Here is a 22,521-nt window from a genome sequence, read left to right as displayed (position 1 = left end):
GGAGATAAGCATTGTAAATACATATGCCCCCAATTGGGACACAGCAGCATATTTCAGGACTCAGTGTGCCAACCTCGGCATATGTATGGGTAGCGCAGTGATTTGGGGTAGAGATTTTAATTGTGTACTGAATCCCAACGTAGACAGATCGGATGGCAAGGTTGATAGACCTTCCCCGGCGGCGAAAGCGCTACAGACACTGCTAGATGACATTCGTCTGGCGGATGTGTGGAGAACGAAATACCCCCAAAAAAGGCAATATTCGCATTACTCTGCCCCTCAGCAGCTACATACGAGGCTGGACTACGTCTTTGCCACGTCGGATGTGATAGCAGAGGTTACTCAGGTGGAATATAAGGCAAGGGTCCTCTCAGATCACTCGCCACTGGTTCTGGGGTGGCAGTACCGCCCCCCGAGGGCACGGATTCCAACATGGCGCTTTCGAGCAGAGGCGCTCAAGGACCCAGTCTTTAGAGAAGACATACGGGAGGAGATTGCTAATTACTTTGAGGAGAATACGGGTAGCGTTGACTCAGCAAGTACATTATGGGAAGCCTTTAAGGTAGTAATGCGAGGGGTTGCCATAGCAAAATCAAAAGGCCTGCAGGGCGGGGTTCTGGCTGACCTACGACGAACGGAAGAGGAACTGGAGGGAGCATTAAAGGGCGGATGCGAAGACATGGAGCGGGTACTTGGGCTGCAGCAGAAATGTGTGGAACACTGGGAAAGGCTCTGCAACCTTAACTACAAAAAGTACATAGAGAGACAGCATGCGGGAGGGGATAAAGCAGGACGGCTGTTAGCGTGGTTATACAAGAGCAAGGCTCCCAGACCTACGATTTGAACGATAATAAAGGAAGATGGCAGCATAGTGGACACCCAAGAGGGGGTCAACGGGGAGTTTGCAGAATATTATAAAGTGCTGTACGCAGACGAGAAGGGTGGCAGCCAAGAGGAAATACTAGAAACGTTAGAAGACATAGGACTACCCATGATAAGTAAGGAGGAAAGGGAGGAGCTAGATGCACCAATCACCATGGAGGAGTTAGAAGAAGTGGTGAGGCAGTTACCTACCTGCAAGACCCCAGGGGCAGATGGGCTCCCTAGTGAATTCTATAAGACATATAGGGAGGAAGTGCTCCCCCCGATGTTAGAAATGCTCAACGAAGCGTTTGAGGTGGGACGGTTGCCGGAATTACTCAGGGAGGCGGTCATAATACCGCTTCCCAAGCCTAATAAACCCGCACACAGCTGTGGCTCTTACAGACCTCTCTCGATGCTGAACCAGGACAGCAAGATATTGTCGGCTGTCCTGGCGAACAGATTGTAGAGAGTGATTAGTAAGCTAATACACCCCGACCAGACGGGCTATGTCCCGAATAGGAATATTACCCATAATCACAGACGACTCTGACGGGTTGTTGAATGGGGTAGTACGACTGAAGGCGAAATGGCGATCGTGTCCTTAGATACGGTCAAAGCTTTTGACTCAGTCAAGTGGCCATGGTTGCTGGCGGCCTTGGAGAGGTATGGTATGGGGCCTGGTTATATGAGGTGGGTTAAGATGCTATATCGTGAACCACTGGCCAGAGTTAGAACGGGATCAGTAATATCTGAGAGGTGGCAACTTAGTAGAGGCACTAGGCAGGGGTGCCCTTGGTCCCCGATGCTTTATATATTAGCCCTGGAGCCCCTGGCAATATACCTCAGACAACAATATGATACGATAGGTATTGAAGTGGGGGGAGAACGACACCTGATCTCCTTATATGCAGATGACTTGCTGCTATACTTAAGGTATCCAGAGGAAAATCTCCAGTACATACTGGAGGTGATGGCGAGGTATGCAGGGCTGTCTGGGATAGCGGTGAATCCCCAAAAATCTAATATGTTTCCGCTGGGTGGCTATAAGGGAATCCCTGAGAGACGGCTACCGGTGTTACAAATACCATGGGCGGTTAGTTCTTTCCGGTACCTGGGGATAGACGTGTACCACACGGTGAAGGAGGAGCATAAGCATAACACTGAGGTGGCACTTGAGAAAATTGAGAAGTGTATGCAATTCTGGGTGAAGTTGCCCCTAGCGATGATGGGACGGGGCGCAATGCTAAAAATGGTGGTCCTCCCTAGGCTTCTGCATTATTTTAGCAATATTCCATACATGATACCTAAGAGGTTCTTTGCCAAACTGAACAGTATGTGCAGGGATTTCTTGTGGCATGGTACCCGGAACAGAGTGGCGCTGTGGAAGCTGCAGAACTTCTATGAAAAAGGGGGGATAAAACTGCCCAATTTTGAGGTGTATTGTGTAGCAAGTCAGCTGCAATATGTGGCTAAGTGGCTTTCAGATGAAGCGACCCCTGAATTTAGGCTATTTAGGCTGGAGAGAGGTGATCTGGCTGCCCAAGTCTGAAATGAGAGAGCGCCCTAGGATGATGGTGCTTGGGTGGCAGCTGTGGCGTCGGGCATGCCGGATGATGGAGAACCCATTCCCATGCTCCCCGCAGGTACCGCTGGTCATGTTGGCAGGGGAAGATATGCAGTTAAGGGCGATAATCAGGACCCATTGGGAATCAGTGGGGCTGGTAAAGTTAGGAGACGTCTGGCAAGCAGGGACCATTTTGGACTTTGAAGTCCTTGGAGAGGAAACGGGGTTGCAGACCTACACCTCTGTAAACTTTTCGCTGCAGAAGGCCTTTAGGGCTTATGTTCCTAGAAAATGCTACTTGATTGTTCTTGAAAGCATCCAGTTTTCATACCTTGATTAACCTTGGTGAATATATTTGTTGTAATAAACTTACACCATGTATACATTTTGTGTCTACATGTACGAATGAATGTGCATGGAGCCCCTTTCCCCGTTGGGATCCTTTAGACTTTGACACAAGTTTAGAATAGTGGTGACCTTTGCAAGCACCAATTAATCCCCTTGTGTTTTGAATAATGGCATACAGCATTAAAAGTATGCTTCAACTATCGTCAGGCAGTTACCCCTGTATGTGATATATTGGGACATGTCAGGTAAACGGCTCAGATATTGGTCCGTTGTCGTTCACGCTGTGAGAAAGTGTTTGTGTCGGAAAAGGAGGGGGTAGAATTTCTGAGTATCCTACCAGGCAGGATGGGGAAAAGGTGTCATAAGAAAGGGGATAAGACGTGCACCGACTGTTGCCGGCTGGTAACCCTGTGCTGCACTCCTTGCGGGAACTAGTCCCAAGTAGTAATTCTGCCTTGCAGAGACTAAAGACTCCCTTGCGGGAATATTTGTTCAAATAGTCAACCGGGTACATTCGGGCCCTGTCTAGCTGTGAGTCTCCAACCAAGAATGAATCCGGCTGAGAACAAACAGGTGTAAGGCAGACCCGATTGTTATTACATCATATCGCCAGCAGATTTGATAAACAGATTTAATTTACACCACACCAATACCTTAGATGTGTGTAAAATAACTAATTTAATTCACAGATTTAGTTCATACAAGTCAGTTTGTAATTCAAAAACAAAGGACAGCATTTCAATTGAGCTAAAAGAATGCTCTAAAACAAACCGGGTGCGGTAAAGTACAAAAGTAAAGTACACTTCATCTCAGTATAACATGATAGAGTAATTCATTTACATGACACTAGTCAAATTTGTATTTCACTGCTTCTGAGCCTTTACATTCACTCTGCTCAGAAGTTTTTCTAAAGACACTCCTATTGAGTAATCAGTGCCAACGCGTTTCGGATTATTGGAAATCCATCTTCAGGTCAGGACGTGTTTTAGTTTCAACAAAATTCGATAGGGATTCCTACAAAGTATAAGTATACACTCATTAGATTTATATAAAGTTTGAAGGAACTCGATAGGTAACTCTCCAAAATGGAGATAGACTGACCTGCTTTCCTTGGTAAGCAGAGATAATTCATGGCCACCTGTATGATGTAAGTGACATAGCAAAACAGTTTGTGAGTATTAGATCAAGGGTGCAGAGTCAAACTCTAAAGTGCTGTTAATATAATTCATCATGACTCACCCGGTCAAAAGAACCAAATGTCTCGCCGGGTGCAATGGCTGTATCGGGCTGTGGCTCCGACAAAAAGGAAAGGGGGGGTGAAATTAGATCGTATGCTCTCAAGCCAGATAGGCTTTAATCAACGTAAGCTTCGGAGTGGGCTGTTGGCCCCTATTCTCGGATCAGTGCTAATTGCATAATTCATCGATCGTGATCAGTAATCGCCTGCATTTACTTGAAACTTACTTGGAAGGGAATTGCCCACGGGACGCCGAACAAAGCCGCCCGTCACAAGGACGTGCTGCACTGCTCTCCCAAGCAAAGTAGGTTGCTTCCTAGAACTAACACCTAAAAGTGTTGAACTTTATGTCAAAAAGAACCATCTGGAGACAAGAATTTTCACCAAAACTACTGATAGAAACAGCCTTTTACTGGCTACAAGTTTCCATCCTCGAAGGACGATTGACAGCGTTCCTCTGAGCCAGTTCCTATGCTACTGGAGGAATATCTCAGAGAGCACAGAATATCAGAGACTTTCAGCTTCGATACGTCAAAAATTTAGAGAGAGAGGATATAATCCCACAAAACTATCACAAATTGAGGAAAAAGTGGCGACTATTGAAAGGGATACCCTTTTCACACCCAAGAACACCAAGAAAGATGAGTCCATGGTGTATGTCACCACATACTCAGCACAGAGCAAGAAGATCCGGAGTATTATTCAAAGAAACTGCCAATGTTGCAAATGGACCCACGGACACAACCACTCTTTCAAGATCTTCTGATTTTTGCTTACAGAAATAGCAATGCTTTACGAAACAGCTTAGTCAGAGCAGATCTGCCTACTACTCTGAGTGTACAGCCTAAGCCTAAGGGCACTCAACCTTGTCATAACTGTCAACATTGCAGCAACATCATACCAGGCAATATAATCTCGCACCCACACACAGGCAAACCAATTATACTCAAACATTCATGCACCTGTGATTCTACAAATGTTGTCTATGCCCTGAAGTGCCCCTGCGGTTATTATTACGTGGGGATCACTACAAGAAAGGCAAAATTGCGCTGGACTGAGCAAAAGTCCAACATCCGGACCAAAAACATGAGATCACCTGTGGCAACGCACTTTGTGGAAGCAAGACATTCTATTGCCCAATTGAAGTGTATGATTTTAGAAAAAGTCAAACTGGGTCCGAGAGGGGGAGATGTACAAAAGAGACTACTCCAGAGGGAGATTAGTTGGATTGACCTTTTGGATTGCCTCAGCCCAAGGGGCATGAATTGTGAATTTGATCTAATGTGTTTTCTCTAATGCATTCCATGTTGATCCAGTGTTTGTGTTTTTAATAGTGTTTTTAACTGAGTAATGCCTAGTTAATAGTTTGTTGAGATATCATACATCTGGACAAGAGTGTGTACTACTATGAATTTTCATCTAAGCAACAATAAGTATGCAGGGCTTTCATTTTGACCCCTACACATACAACTCAATGTTTTGATTCTGGCTGTGGTCCTGCAGATTGTGAACTGCTCGGTACCAGGAGTTTCATTGAATAACTCTGTAACATGATGGACCTGTGGTATGGCGAATGTAATATGAGTCTTCAGCAACTGTATCACTCATTCAAGAATGTGAACGGCACAACCGGCAGGGTGACCAGTTGAATCCTCTAGCAGATTTGAATACTGATTGCTACAAAGTATATATATCACTCAAGGTGCAATGGAGAGTATAGTTTTACGAAAATAACCATCCTGATTATTGTTGACAACCAGTTGACAACTTGTTTGACAGTCTATGAGGGTACGATGCAGGCGGGTGCCTGAGCATCGACCCACCTGTGAAGACTGTGACTCTTCTGTAATCAAGCGGGGGAAGCGGCACTAAGCAGTCTTTGACTGAGATTTTGCCCCTCCCCCTGCCACTCTTAATCCAGGTATACCTCCTCTCCGAGTTCTTTTATTAGACCCGGCATACCTGACCGAATTGACTCATTATACTGGATGGTGTTATTAGTTATTAAGCCAGTCTCACTGGCACGCTGATCTGGGAAGGGATGTGGATACACTACACGAGAACGGCAACGCGGCGCATGCTCCGTGCGCGTCCCTAGCAATAGTAGCTATGGCACGCACGCGCAGCACCGCGTCTGCCCTCAGTATATGCCTTAGGAGTTTAGTCGCTACACACAGTGTGTGGTTGGACCAACGTGCTCGTTTGAGAACAGACGACCTAGTCGAGCCTTATTAAAGGATCTAATTTAGACAAGATTGTTTTACGTATTACGATCGCGCCCATGATACGATGTCCCATGCGAAGATGGCGACCCGCGCGGGGACACGCGTGCGCGTCTGCTCCCATGGCAACCTACTTTGCTTGGTAGAGCAGTGCAGCACGTCCTTGTGACGGGCAGCTTCGTTCGGCGTCCCGTGGGCAATTCCCTTCCAAGTAAGTTTCAAGTAAATGCAGGCGATTACTGATCACGATCGTTGAATTATGCAATTATCACTGATCCGAGAATAGGGGCCAACAGCCACTCCGAAGCTTACGTTGATTACAGCCTATCTGGCTTGAGAGCATACGATCTAATATCACCCCCCTTTCCTTTTTCTCCAAACCTCCAGTTGCGCATTGTCGGAGCCACAGCCCGATACAGCCATTGCACCCGGCTAGACATTTGGTTCTTTTGACCGGGTGAGTCATGATGAATTATATTAACAGCACATTAGAGTTTGACTCTGCACCCTTGATCTAATACTCACAAACTGTTTTGCTATGTCACTTACATCATACAGGTTGCCATGAATTATCTCTGCTTACCAAACTTTATATAAATCTAATGAGTGTATCCTTATACTTTGTAGGAATCCCTATCGAATTTTGTTGAAACTAAAACATGTCCTGCCCTGAAGATGGATTTCCAATAATCCGAAATGTGTTGCCACTGATTACTCAATAGGAGTGTCTTTAGAAAAACTTCTGAGCAGAGTGAATGTAAAGGCTCAGAAGCAGTGAAATACAAATTTGACTACTGTCATGTATATGAATTACTCTATCATGTTATACTGAGATGAAGTGTACTTTACTTTTGTACTTTACCGCACACAGTTTGTTTTAGAGCATTCTTTTAGCTCAATTGAAATGCTGTCCTTTGTTTTTGAATTACAAACTGACTTGTATGAACTAAATCTGTGAATTAAATTAGTTCTTTTACAGACATCTAAGGTATTGGTGTGGTGTAAATTAAATCTTTTTATCAAATCTGCTGGCGATATGATGTAATAACAATCGGGTCTGCCTTACACCTGTTTGTTCTCAGCCGGATTCATTCTTGGTTGGAGACTCACAGCTAGACAGAGCCGAATGTACCCGGTTGACTATTTGAACATTAGATCAAGCCAATCACACCATTCTGAAGACTGGTGAAAACTGAGCCTTGTCGAACAAATATTCCCGCGAGGGAGTTTTTAGTCTCTGCAAGGCAGAATTACTACTTGGGACTAGTTCCCGCGAGGAGTGCAGCACAGGGTTACCGGCCGGCAAAGGTCGGTGCATGTCTTGTTCTTCAGTATTTTATATCTCGAGTGGCCTCGAGCTTCTTCCTGCTGCACCTGAAATATTATATACTTGAATGACAGAGTTCCTATGACCCTTTGGGCAAATTTACCTATAGTAAACTCTAACTATTGTTGGTAGTGCCTCCCAACCAATTCTCTTTTCTATAAGAAAGGGGATACCATGTCTCACCCTTCAGTGTCCCACTTCCACTCCCCGAGGACCCCCCATCCAGGTGATCCTCCCCCACTGGTCCGTCCTCAGGAATTGGATCCAATAACGATGGCTGTGTCCCGGCCACCTGGATGACAGATCCCGGGAACTAGCGTGTGAGACACCTTCAGGTTTCTCACAGCACCAATGAAGAAAGAGAACCTTCAGGTGTGTAAAAGTGCATGCAAAGTTGTTAAGACAAAAGTATCAGAACCCACAGTGCAGTTGAAGGCAGATTGGTCTTTGTTCACACGTTTGGTGATTGCTTCATGGAGTCGAACTGACATTGATTCACAGGAATGCTTGAGTTATGTTATGTTAATAACACTTATGTAGCGCAGCTTAGACCCAAGGTTATCCTGGTGCTGAAAAGATCTAATCCTCAGAAAAGAGCCCAGTCATCGGTGAAGAGAACACAGGCAGCGCATTACCTCCCGTCTCTAAAAAGGAACGTTTTTAAGGCCTTCCTAAAAGAAAAATGGTCCTCAGTGATGCGTAAAAAAAGAGGGAGCATGCTCCATAAAATCGAAGCCACTACCGACAAAGCCATTTCACCAATTTTAGTTTTAGAAACCAGAGGTACACGAAGGAGCAGTAGATGGGCTGATTGAAGGTTCCTCGACAAAACAGACATATCTAGTAAACCTCTCGTGGAGGTAAAGTGCGCCTGAACCATAATAGGCCTGGTGGACCAGGCAGAGGCACTTAAATTTAATTCTGCTTTCCATCAGGAGCCAGTGAAGGCTACGGAGCACAGGGGAAGTGTTGACCTGTTTTGGTAGACCCACAGGCAACCGAGCTGCAGAATTTTGTACAACTTGAAGACGATGTATCAAAATCTTTGGTTGGGAAAGCAGGGTAGAATTGCAGTAGTCTAGTGTCCCGGAGATAGTAGAGACAACCAGGCTCCGCAGGTTAGCCGGGATATATGGAAACATTTTCCTCAATGTTTTTTATTTTTAGATGGTCCGAGCTACATCTAGCGCTAATCTGTGGTGCCACAGAAAGAAATGAGACAATTTTCATTCCTAAATTCTTAACTGATGATACAGGTGTAGCTAGAGGGCCAAAAGATGAAGGCAAAAATGCATTAGTCTGCAATAATAGGGCAGCTGGAGTACGACTGAGAACCATGATCTCAGTTTCTCTGCATTCAACTTTAACCAGTCTGTGTTTATCCAGCTTCCTATGTCAGCAAGACAATTTCTAAGACGTGAGGTCACCGGTCCCTGATCGCAGTTGATTCTAAGAATCAGCTGCGTGTAATCTGTGTAGGCATAGAAACAGCACCCATGAGAATGTATAAGCTTAGTAAGTGGGAGAACATAAACATTAAAGAGCCAGGAGAAATGGCGGACCCTTGCAGACCTCTGCAGGTAAGAGATGAGGGGTCAGAGAGAAAAGGAGGGAAAGAAAGTACTTGTGTCCACTCAGCAAGAAAGGACTTAAACCAGCAAAAAGCAGACCCACCAATACCGATCTCTTTCAGGCGGTGACACAAAACAGAGTGTTCAATCGTGTCAAATACTGCAGATATAGAGGGGGCGTAGCTTGGCAGCCATGGAGTAGGCTGTCACTCCAGAGAGCTCCATGATCCGACAGATGATCCGTGGAAGCGTATGCTGCCAGAATGCAGATTGAAGTCCCACAATAGCACCAAAGGTGTGTGAAGAAGGAGAGACCATGGAATTAACAACAGCGGGTAAATCATGCCAAGAGAAGAGGAGATAAGACACTTTGAATCTTGGGTCGCAAGCCGTGGCAACAACAACAAGATGGCGGCGACCCGAGACAAAGGGACCCCGGACGGCGAAGAAAGCAGCGGAGGAGCGAGCTGCTGAAAGGAAAGAGGACAGCCGGCAAGCCGCCGCGTACATATGAACAGTGGTGGCAGCGCAGGAGCGCGGGCCCCCGAGTGGACGGAAAAGCGGGGCATGAATGCCCGCGGAATGCAGTGGACAAGATAGCCTGAGCGGGAAGGCCGATCAGGCACAGTGAGGCTCGTTGTGAAGTGCATTGGGTGGACGCGTTGCGTGCGGAGACCGACCCGACATTGGGAGTGGCAGGACCGGCCCCCAGAGACAGTGAGGCATTTGGAAAAGCAGCAGACCGGCACCCCCCCTGGCACCGCAAGCTGTTGCACAGAGCGCGCCGAGGCGGGCAGAGTTAGCAGTCAAGGCAGCGTTGAGTCCTGGACCAACAGCTATATTATAATGCACACAGGAGACCAGGCGCACAAGCAGTAGGCTTAATATGCAGCAAGAAGTAAAAGCGAGCAAATTGCTTGGACAAGACCAGCACATATGACTGAGGAGCGGGGGCCGGATACGGGACCTGCGGGAAGCGTACATAGAGCATGCAATTAATACGCGGCTGCAAGGGACTTGGCAGACGCTCGCCGGAGCATGGGAACTTGCTGGGGGGCTAAGCCAGGTGTGCGCGTACGGCGTTGGGAACGGCAATAACAATGCGCGCACACAGCCAAATAACATCACCCACAAGCCAAAAAGGCAGATCTAGATGCACGATGCACGGCCGAATGCTGAAGGACAGAAGGAGCACATTGGATGGCATCAGGCTGATTGTCCTCAAGGAAACAAGGCTCAGGAAGAAGCAAGAGCTGTAAGAGGGAGAGAGTGGACAGAGACAGTGGAATTGAGAAGAAGATGGAATGGGGGAGAAGGCTCAGGCAACACTGAGATCTAAACGGACCAGATGAGAGGGGAGAGAGAGTGGAATGAAGGAAAGTAACCCCACGTCAGAGTGCTGGGAGCCACCGCAAGGCCCCTAGCCAGGAACAGCTGGCATTTAACACACTGGCTAGCAAAAACAACACACTGGCCCCAAGACAGGGACTGAATTAAACAACACGGGAACTAAGAATATTATCTGGGCATGGAAGGCGCGCAAGAAGCACACACCAGGTGAGCATCAAGACAATAACAACACAGATGCTCAGGATCGTTGCCCTGGACCAGCTATGGTGAGGCTGCCGCTAAGTGACTGTACAGGGGAACGGAGTCACTGAACCTGGCGCGAAGAAGTACTGGAACAGTGCATGAGCTGCAACACGGGAGGCCTTCGGCCACAGGAAGGAACTCGGAGGAGGCACAAGACCTGCTAGGTGCACAAAACGGATTTTGGGGTAAACCCAGTGCAGAAAATGTCGGTGAGGGGAGGCAAAACTAAGGGCAAACAGCCCACAATGGATATATTTGCTAAACCACAACAGTCCCCCACCACCCCAACGCAGAGTACGGCTGATGCGTCTGCAGCGGTGGCATCGTCAAGCGAGAACAATTTGATCCTAACAGCCATCACGGAACTGAAGGCCTTGTGGGGAATAGCGATGGCGGATCTGAGGACTGTGCTGGAAACGAAGATAGATGCTGTGGGAATAGAGGTCAATCTGCTGAGGCAAGACGTGAGAGCACTTGCGGAGAGAACTAGTGGCTTAGAGAGCGCAGTGAAAATCAACACGGACACTAGCGCAAATAATGCCAGGGAAGTCCACATACTGAAGCAGCTGGTGGCAAACCTGGAAAACCGAGCAGAAGAAGCCGAGGGGAGTGTGAGTCGTAATAACATACGCGTGGTCGGCCTACCGGAGGTGGAAGAAGGCCAAGACCTCACGGACTATGTGGAGAACATGTTTATACAAGAAATAGGAGCAGACAAGCTCTCCCAGGGGTTCGCAGTCAAACGTGCGCACAGGGCCCTGATGGGGAAACCGCAACCCGGAGCACCCCTGAGGGCAATTATAGCAAAGATCCTGAATTACAGGGACAGAGAGAAGATCTTGGAACACTTCCGGAAAGGAGGGACAATAGCAAGAGCGTCTGCGACCATCACTGCATACCCTGATTACACCATTCTGGTGCAGAGACAGCGCTACAGCTATGTGGCGATCAAGAGAAGACTGCGTACAGCCGGATTTAAATACATGCTTTTGTATCCTGCAAAACTCAAGATTTTCCACAAAGGCAAGGTGTACTTTTGTGACACCCCGGAGGCCGCGGCAGCATGGCTGGACGCAAATGGCTGTCTGGAACAAGATGAGGAGCGAGGCCGAGATGATCACGATAAGTGATTATATAGCCAAGCATGATAAGTGGTGGGCGGGGGGAGGCGGGAAAGGAGATAGTAGGGAAGATAATGATGGCAAGGCCAGCAGTCGTAGTAATGAGACATTGTAACATGAGACATTTGAATATGTGGGACTGGAATATAGACAGTGCAATGTAATATGGGCGGCTTTAGGCGCGCTTGACTTGATCAAAAGAAAGGAGCAACGGAACTGAGACACCCTACCCCCGGGAATTAGAAAAGCAGGACCGCCACTAGGCCGATATTTCCCTGCTGAGCCGCGAATACGGCAATAGTCGAAAAAGGGCTAGATGCGAGGGTGCCTGAGATCCAGGGATGGAGCTGGGCAACAGTTGGGGAAGGAAAAGGGAGTTGTTGGGGCGAGGAAGGGAAGGGGGAGGAGGGGAGTTGGGGAAGAATTGGGGAGTGTGATGGTGTTAGGAAGGGAGGGGGTGGCAGAGAGTGGGGTGAAGGGGAAGAGTTAATAGTTAGGGGAAGTTTGTATTGGGGAACAAGCCTATGTCAAAGAAGGGATGACCTGAGACTTGGCCTGTACTTGCGGAGGGAGGAGTGGGATCCGGATATGTTATGGGAGACCTTAAAGTAGTTACCTGGAATGTTAGAGGGCTCAATAGCTATTTAAAAAGGAACAAGGTAATGATGTATTTCCGCAGGCACAAAATAGACATAGCCTTGCTGCAAGAGACTCACCTAACGCAAGAAAAACTGGAGGGGGTCCGGAAAAAGTGGAGAGGGACTGTTGCGGGTGCAGCATATTCAGCTTATGCTAGAGGGGTGATTACCTGGGTCGCACCGCATGTACCGTTTCAGTTGCTGCACTCCACGGTCGAGCCAGATGGGAGGATGGTAATAATAAAGGGGTTGGTGGAAAATAAGGAAGTATGTATTATAAATACATACACCCCAAATCAAGCGGCATACTTCAGAACACTATATAGCAAACTTAGCGTGAGCCTGGGGGGGGCGGTGATCTGGGGAGGAGACTTTAATTGTGTACTAAACCCGAAAATAGATAGATCAGATACCAAAATAGACAAACCAACCCCAGCTGCTAGGACGTTGCAGTCTCTGTTAGCGGATCTCGGGTTAGAGGACACATGGAGTTCACACCATCTACAAGAAAGACAATACTCGCATTATTCAGCCCCTCAGAATCTGCACGCCCGACTGGATTATGTGTTCATCACGCATGAACTGATGACAGAAATAGCGCAGACAGAATATAAAGCGAGGGTCCTTTCGGACCATTCGCCGCTGATATTGTTTTGGCAATACCGACCTCCTAGAGCGAAGATACCGACATGGCGCCTCCGAGCAGAGGTGTTGAAGGATACCATTTTTAGGCAGGACATGAGAGAGGAAATAATAAGCTATTTTGAGACTAATACTAGCAGCGTGGAGTCGGCGGGAGTGCTCTGGGAAGCCTCTAAAGTAGTGGTGAGAGGGATAGCTATAGCCAAGTCCAAAGGGCTACAAGGTGGGATCTTGGCGGAACTACAAGGAGTGGAAACTGAGCTAGAAATGGCATTGAAAAGGGTAGGTAACACTAAAGAAGATAATGAAGCAATACTTAGGCTGCAGCAGAAATGCGCGGGATATTGGGAAAGGATGTGCAACCTCAACTACAAAAAATACATAGAGAGACAGCATGCAGGGGGGGACAAACCAGGGAGAGTTCTGTCGTGGCTATAAACAAGCGAGACACACAGACCAACAACCAGGACGATAGCGAAAGAGGATGGAAGTATAGGAGACACTCAGGGGGGAGTGAATCAAGAATTTGCAGACTATTACCGTATCCTGTATGGAGATGCAGAGGAAAGTGACAGCAAGGAAATAAGTGAAATACTGGAGGATATTGGATTGCCGCAGATTAGCGCTGAGGAACGAGAGGAGCGAGACGCACTGATCACTCTAGAGGAATTGGAAGAAGTGGTGAGGCAGCTACCCACTAGTAAGACCCTGGGTTCTGATGGACTACCCAGCAAATTGTATAAAATGTACAAAAATGAGTTACTCCCCCGCTCTTAGAGATGCTCAATGAGGCATATGAAGTCGGAAGACTACCAGAGTCCCTAAGAGAGGCGATCATCATACTGCTTCCCAAACCAAACAAGCCTGGCTGTGAGTGTGGCTCCTACAGACCCCTGTCGATGTTGAACCAGGACAGTAAAATATTGACGGCGGTCCTGGCAAATAGAATGAGGAGAGTCATTAATAATTTAATACACCCCGACCAAACTGGTTATGTCCCCAACAGGAACATATCCAACAATCTCAGACGACTCCACGAGTCAATGAACATGCCAACGGGGAGACGGGTGAGATGGCAATAGTTTCGTTGGACGCAATAAAGGCCTTCGACTCGGTCAAATGGCCATGGCTGATTGCGACTCTGACAAATTATGGAGTAGGGCCGGGATATCTCAAATGGACCAAATTACTATATAGTGTGCCGCTGGCCAGGGTGAGGACAGAGGCAGTTATATCACAGAGGTGGCAACTCAGTAGAGGCACTAGATAGGGATGCCGTGGTCCCCCATGCTGTACATTTTGGCCCCAGAGCGTCTGGCAATATACCTGAGGCAGCAGTATGATACAATAGGCATCACCATAAAAGGGGAACCGCATCTAATTTCCTTGTATGCTGATGATATGCTGTTGTATCTACGCTACCCGGAAGAAAACCTCCAGTGTGTCCTGGAAGTGATGGAGCGATTTGCAAGGCTTTCAGGCACAGCAGTGAACCCCAAAAAGTCTTGTGTATTTCCACTGGGTAGGTATAAAGGGATCCCGCTAGAAGAAAATTACTGATCCTTCAGATACCATGGGAGGTCAGCACGTTTCAATATCTTGGAATAGGTATAAATCATACGGTGGAAGCAGAGTATCAATACAACACTGAGAAAGCTATCCGGAATATTGAAAATAGTATGAGGTTCTGGGTGAAGCTTCCCTTGGCGATGATGGGACGAGCGGCAATGCTTAAAATGGTGGTCCTGCCAAGACTGTTGCAATATTTTGGGAACATCCCATACTTGATGCCTAGGCGATTCTTTGCCAGGATGAGCAGCATATGCAGGGAATTCCTCTGGCAGAGGATAAGGCACAGAGTGGCCCTTTGGAAGCTGCAAAACCCACATGAGAAGGGGGATATAAAATTACCAAATTATGAAATTTATTACATAGCAAGTCAACTACAATGGGCCTCATTATGAGGTGGGCGCAAAGGGATACCGGGCACCGGTAATGACACCGTTGCCAGTAATCCCTTTGTGCTCTATTCCGAGGTCCCTTAGTGGGTCCCACCCTTAACGCCTGGTTTTACCAGGCGATATGGACGGGACCTGTTAACTGATACCGGGGTCAATAACGGTACCGCAATTTGGTACCGTTATTGACGCCTTCCCTCTTCCCATTGAGCCCTATGGGGGCTCAAATGGGAATGGGGAATGGCTTTTACAATGGGGATTTACCAGTCCCGCCAAGGTCGGACTGGACCGGTAAGTCCCCACTGAACGAGGGCGGACACGGTCCCGTTATTGGTGCTAGCCATGGTGCTAATAGCGCCATGACTAGCACCAACCTCGTAATGAGGCCGAATATGTAGCTTAATGGCTTCCTGAGGAGCCGACCTCTGAATCCAGGCTGTTCCAACTGGACTGTGCCCCATTTTTCCTGAAAGAAATGATGTGGGTGCCTAGATCGGATATGGAAGGGCGCCCAAGAATGATCGCACTTGGGTGGGAGATATGGCGGAGAGCCTGTCAGATAATGGATAGCCCGTCCCCGTGTGCCCCGCAGCTCCCATTGGTCGCTCTGGGGGGAAAAGAAAAGCAACTAAGACTAATGATTAGGAAGCACTGGGAGCCGGTGGGGATAGCGACGATGGGCGATATTTGGCAAGAGGGGAGTATAAGGGATCTTGAGGGGATGGTGGAGGAAACAGGGTTACATACAGGGCAGTATATCACATATCATAGGGTGGTGCAGCAAATTAAAGAACCATGGCCTGAAGTAATACTACCAGATGAACCGGATGTCGCCATAGACACAATATATGACATAGCAGAGGGGGGGGCACGAAATATCAAGAATATATGAGCTGATGATGACCAAAGTGGGAAAGGAAGGGGTACAACTTCGACAAGACTGGGAAGAGGAAGTGGGGGCCTGAATGAGTGATGGGATGTGGGAGCGGACCCAGGGATATTACAACAGATACAATTATATATCACTCACAGGGCGTGACGCCCCAAAGGATAGCCAAATTTAAAAATGCAGGACGACAATCATGCCCCAAATGTGACAAAGAAAATGCCGGAATGGTACACATGTTTTGGTCATGCCCAATAATAAAAAGATTTTGGGGAGAAATAGCACATAGGATGGAAGACAAAGGGATTAAAACAGAGGTAGATACAGTGTGGGCGTGCCTGATAGGAGGGTTTCCCAGACCACGTAAACTCAAGCACGTGAGTAAATTGAAAGACCTGGCGTATGTACTAGCAAAGAGGAAAATTGCAATGGGGTGGAAAGCCTGTCATAGGACAAGAATAGAAGTATGGTGGAAGGATCTACAGAAATGGGCAGAGGTGGAAACTGTAGTATGGCAAGAGGCAAGTAATGTTGGGGGGGGGGGAGGAGGCCGGGACCTTGATAGCTTGGAAACAACTTATAACTGAATTATTTGGGCCCACGCATGATGGGTCAAGTGACCGGGATCCAACAGAAACCACTGATAAGGAATCCCTACTGCAAGATGAAGAAACAGAACAGGAAGGAGAGTAGGCTCGGAAGGGGGGGTAGGAAGGGGTGGGAAACAGTGGACCCAGATAAAGTGATGTGTACTCAATATTATAACATGCACTGTAGATTTGTTTTGTGTTGGTTGTTGAAATAAAATCAATAAAAATAGTTTTAAAAAAATACTGCAGATAGGTCTAACAAAATGAGCAGACCTTCTCCAACCTGATCGAGAACTAAGGTAAGATAGGTAAGATCATCAATGTCAGAGACTAGTACCGATTCTACCCAATTGCAGGTCGCAGGCCAGATTTAAATACATTACGGATACCCGCGTTTTCTAGAAAACCCCTAAGAGGGGTAACTATTGCTTCTAATGCCTTCATTAGATACATTAAGCAAGAGATTAAACAAATGTTTGCTGGGACCACAGGGTCCAGGGTAGCTTTCTTAAAAAATTGAGAAACTACAGTGCGTTTCAGGACCGCTGGAATAGAACTAGAGCTCAATGAGTGAATAAGGGCTGTAGTAAGAATTGGCACTAATTCACCACCAAGCCTTTTCACCTTCTTAAGAGGAACTGGATCCAGTGGAGATGAGGATATGAGTTGTGTAACAACCTTGAGAACCTGGTCCTCAGTGGCAGGAAAAAAAGTCAAGAGAGAAGTTTCCATGCCATCAATAGTATCTCCCTGGAAATAAAAGATAGTAGATTGGTCCAGGGTGGAGGCAGAGATGTTCTCTCAAATCTTGTCTATCTTTTGAATGAAGACGTCTGATAGGGAGTCACACAAGGCCTGACATGCAGGAATAGTTGGGACAGCAGACATGGGGGAAGAAAAGTTCCTGAACCACAGTGAAAAGCTCTCTTTAGATTGATTTTTCGTGGCATAAATGTGACCCTAAAAATAAGTAAAAGTTACCAAAGTGGCCTCTGTGAAGGCATCATGAAGTAAGACACAGACAAGAGATGGAACAGATGAGGGGATAGAACGGATGAAGTGAATGGAATGGATGGTGTGGATGGAATAGATGAACAGACTGGAATGGATGAAGTGGATGGAACGGATGAAGTAGATGGAAAGGATGGAGTAGCTGGAACGGATAGAATGGACATAATGGATGAAGTGAATTGAACGGATAGAATAGATGAAGAAAATGGAACGGATGAAGAGGATGGAACGGACGAAATGGGTGGAACGGATGGAGTGGATAGAACGGATGGAGCGGATGGAACGGATGGAGTGGATGGAGTGGATGGAACGGATAGAACGGATTAAACGGATGGAGTGGATGGAACAGATTGAGTGGATGGAACGGATGGAGTGGATGGAACGGATGAAGTGGATGGAACGGGTGAGGGGATGGAGTGGATGGAGTGGATAGAACGGATGGAGTGGATGGAGTAGATGGAACGGATGGAGTAGATGGAACGGATGGAGTGGATGGAACGGATGGAGTGGATGGAACGGGTGAAGTGGATGGAACGGGTGAGGGGATGGAACGGATGAAGAGGATGGAAAGGATGGAGTGGATGGAACGGCTGAACAGATGGAATGGATGGAATAGGTGGATGGAGTGGATGGAACGGATAGAGTGAATGGAGTGGATGGAAAGGACTAAGTGGATGGAGTGGATATATCTCTGTATATCTCTGTATCTCCTATTTATGCTATGTATTTGCTATGTACCTGTATCCCCATGTTATCTGTATCACATGTTTACCCTAGCCATCCTGCCGCTTTATATACGTATGCTGCTATGTACGCCCCCTGTCCTGCTCTCGTGCTTGGTCGCAGGCACTTTACTGATAACCACCATACCACACTACTAGGTTTACTCTCTCCTATACACCATCATTCAACTAGAACACAGCTATACTATGGCACATCGGCCTAGCTGTTCTCATACTAATATGACCCCACAAACACCTTCATCATCCTAATAAAACACAGCTAGCTGAGCACATACCGGCTAGCTTTGGCGTCTCCTCAGGCCTAGCACAGCCAGAACTCAGTCTGAGTTCCACCCTCCAGACTGAACATATCCAACTGATTTCTTCAGCACCACACCTACCGCTAAGAAGCAGCTATCATGCAACAACCACACCAGCTGCACACATATCTGGTGTGCCCACGCACCATACAACACTCTCTCTCTCTCTCTACTGACTTGAACTGCGGTTGCCGAGGGAGTTCAACCTACCAGCGCTTTGAGGTCATACCAATGATACATAATGCGCTATATAAATGCCAAGTAACATAACATAACATAACAGACAAAAGATTCAACTTCTAAATCATCCAGGCTTTGCAATAGTTCACGTAGATTGCTCTCTTTCTGTATTTCCCATTCACTTCAGTAACTATTATAAAATACAGCTTCTTTCTCTTTACTTTCTTTGGCTCTTTTCAAGCAGGGGTCAGTCGGTCTAGGTGCAGTTGTCAGACCACACAGTCCACCCATTGTAAGTCACGCAACCGATAACCCTTGGCACTTTACTATGCTTTCTGTATTCTTCAGACTTTTTGCCAACACAGGTTTTCTCTTTCTAAACGTGTGTCATTGGTTAACACTCATTTCAGATTCTCCTTGGCAGTCTCTTGGCTTTGCCACAAGGTGTATCTTACACAACTCACTTTGTGGTGTTCGCCCTTTTTCCACCACCTTGCTTTCACATTACTCATATGTGCTCATCACTTCCTTTTCACTTTGTTCACAAGTTTTAATCACTTGCTTTTCACACATGTTGTAATCAAATGTGTTCATCACATCTTTCCTTTAGTTCGGTATTCAATAATACTCGTGGCACTCTTAAACGTACTGATAACACTTTGCAGCTTGTTTGGCATTCAAAACCCCTGAATTCATTCTTCTAAAGTAACTGGGGGTCATTCCGAGGTTGGAGGTAAGGAATTACCGGCACCGGTAAGGGTGCCGATGCCGGTAATCCCTTACCTTTTAGCAGGAGTTAAGTACGGGACCCGCAAAGGTACTTCACAGGTAATTACGGATCATTAATTTACGGTGCCGTAATTACCTCCTTCCCCATTCCCATTGAGCCCTATGGGGCAGAAATGGGAATGGGGAAGGGCAAAAGGTGAATGGGGAATTACCGGTCCCTCCAACCCTGGAATGGACCGGTAATTACTCCATTCACCATATGGGACGGTTTCGGAGGCAACCATGGAGCTAATTACTCCATGGTTAGCTCCAAACCCGGAATGAGGCCCACTGTTATAGTTTTCAGTTCGTTCTTTACACTCACCGGTATGTCGCTGCTCCTCCAGGCATTTTGTTTCTCCTATACGGCTTCTTTTCGCTCTACTCTTGCTTCACGGGACACCAGCCAGCAGCACTCGCCATTGTCAAATCTTGCTGCGTGTAGCTCCGCTTTTCCTTAGCGGAAGCTACCAGCGGCGATCGTGAGACTTCAGTGTCCCACAGCTCCTACTGTGTACACAGGACATGGATGACAGTAGGTGCCTTGGCCCGATCACGGCCAGCTCTTGTCATGAACTACAGAACACGCCCCTTCTGGACTTCCTGGTCCTTGTCTCAACGGGGCTTACACTCCCTTGTACTTCCAACATAGCCGTCCACTGTGAAACACCTTCCTCGCTCTACACATTGGACTTAGCGTGTTCTATTTATAGACCACGCCTCCCGCGGCTCCGCGCGTCTCAATGCTATTGCGGAGTAGCGACCAGAGGTGTGCTCCGTAGCTCACGGTATTGTGTCCCTAGCTTCTCCCAGCCATCCCCATTCCTAGTCCCTTTCCTTCCTTTCTTGATTCTTGGACTCGTGTGCTAGCAGCGCACTCTGTAAATTTCCCGGATTCCTGGATCCTTGCATCCCGGAACTTTGAACGCACGCTGGAGTCGGAAGAGACTCGTGCAGCCTTATTCAAGATTCGATCCGTCCACAAGAAGGCATCGATCAAGAAATACAGCAAAGATCGAGCTCAGGTGAGAAGGGGGGAACTCCTTGACAGTTTGAGACGCCATCCGACCAAACTCGATATGGACATGGAAGCGGCTGTCCAGGACCTGATGCGTGGCATGCAAGAGCTATCAACCGAGGTGCAGAATCTAAAGGCGGAAAATGCGGTTCTCAAACAATTCGTTCTATCCCGTGATTCTGCCACAAAAGAAAGTGTGTTGCTGGGCGGCATATTGGACAAATACAATGGGTCAGCAAAAACCCTTCGCGGATTCCTGGATTTATGTTTGGTCCACTTTACTTTTAAGCCCTACTACTTTTCAACTCCCAGGGCTAAGGTGGGGTTCATAATTTCCCACCTTTCAGGAAACGCCTTAACCTGGGCTACGCCCCTCGTTAATTCTGGCGATGCTCTCCTAGATGACTATGATGGCTTCATACAAGCCCTTAAAACCATGTTTGACCGTCCAGAGCAGGTCTATAGTGCCCAGGAACGCCTGTTAGACTTTCAGCATGGATCCCAGGATATGCTCACCTATGTTACCTGATTCAAGCAATTAGTCAAGGAAGCTGATTTGTCCCCTGAGGCGAGTTTTACCCTTTTCAGGAGAGGACTGAATGAGGAGATTAAGGATGAGTTGGCCAGAGTGGCTCGCCCAAACTCATTCCAGGCACTAATGGACCTTGCCATGCAAATAGATTTCCGTATCCAGGAAAGGAAGGCAGAAAAGAAGAAATCCAGAGGCAATCCTCCAAAGCTGTCCTTTGAGAGTACCGCCAAAACGGACACAAACCCAGGCTCAGTCTCTGAACCAGAACCCATGCAGATAGGAACCTTCCGTGGACCTATATCCCCGCAAGAAAGGATGAGAAGGATTCATACGGGGTTGTGCATGTATTGTGCCTCAGACAAACACTTGGTTAGGGAGTGTCCTCTAGCCCCTCCTCGGTGTTCGGGAAACACCAGCTCCCGATCCTAGATGGAGCAGAGCTTCGGGAGAGAGATGTTTGCTCCACATCAATTCCATCCTTGAACTCTCCTGGACAAACAATTTGGTGATACTACAGGCCTTCATGTCGCCCTCCAAGGATAAGACCTATCCCATTCTGGCCTTGGTAGACTGTGGAGCTATGGGAATTTTCATTGATCAAGCGTGGGTTGTTAGTCATCATATTCCATACGAGACATGAAGCACCATGCAGCCGGTGGAAGCAATCGACGGAAGACCCCTCACTTCAGGACCCATAAACCTGCAGACAAAAGAGATCCAGCTTTCCATAAACCATCATCAAGAGCGGATTACATTCGACATCATTAAGTCAGCTCATTACCCCATGGTATTGAGTATGCCCTAGTTACAGAAGCACAATCCGTATATCAATTGGACAGCAGGATCACTATTCCTAGGCTCAGAGTTTTGTATGTCTCACTGTCTAATCCTGGATCCCTCTTCGACACCCCCTAAAGAACCACTAAGAGACCAGCAAACACCACTCATGGTTTCCAATATCATACAAGTCCCAGAGGCCTATCAGGGATATGCTGATGTATTTTCAACTGCTATAGTCCAGGCCTTACCCCCTCAAAGACCTGAAGACTGTGCCATAGATACAGATCCCTCAGCAGTGATTCCCTTCGGCAGAATGTTCATCCTTTCCGAACGAGAGAAAAAGGCCCTCCGAGAATACCTGGATACCAACCTTGAAAACGGCACCATAAGACCCTCAAAATCTACAGCGGGTGCTTTGTTGTTCTTTGTTCCCAAGAAGGACACCAAGGAACTCAGACCTTGCCTCGACTATCGTGGCTTAAATCAATGCACCCTCAAAGATCGGTACCCACTGCCCCTGATCTCAGATATCCTGGAAGCTGTGAGAGGCGCCGTAATATTCACAAAGCTGGATCTCCGGGGTGCCTATCATTTGATCCATGTCTGGGAAGGAGACGAATGGAAAACAG

This window comes from Ambystoma mexicanum, chromosome 11 (assembly GCF_040938575.1).
Source record: "Ambystoma mexicanum isolate Mex_15411 chromosome 11, UKY_AmexF1_1, whole genome shotgun sequence".
NCBI lineage: Eukaryota > Metazoa > Chordata > Amphibia > Caudata > Ambystomatidae > Ambystoma > Ambystoma mexicanum.
Note: the sequence above shows the minus strand (reverse complement) of the source record.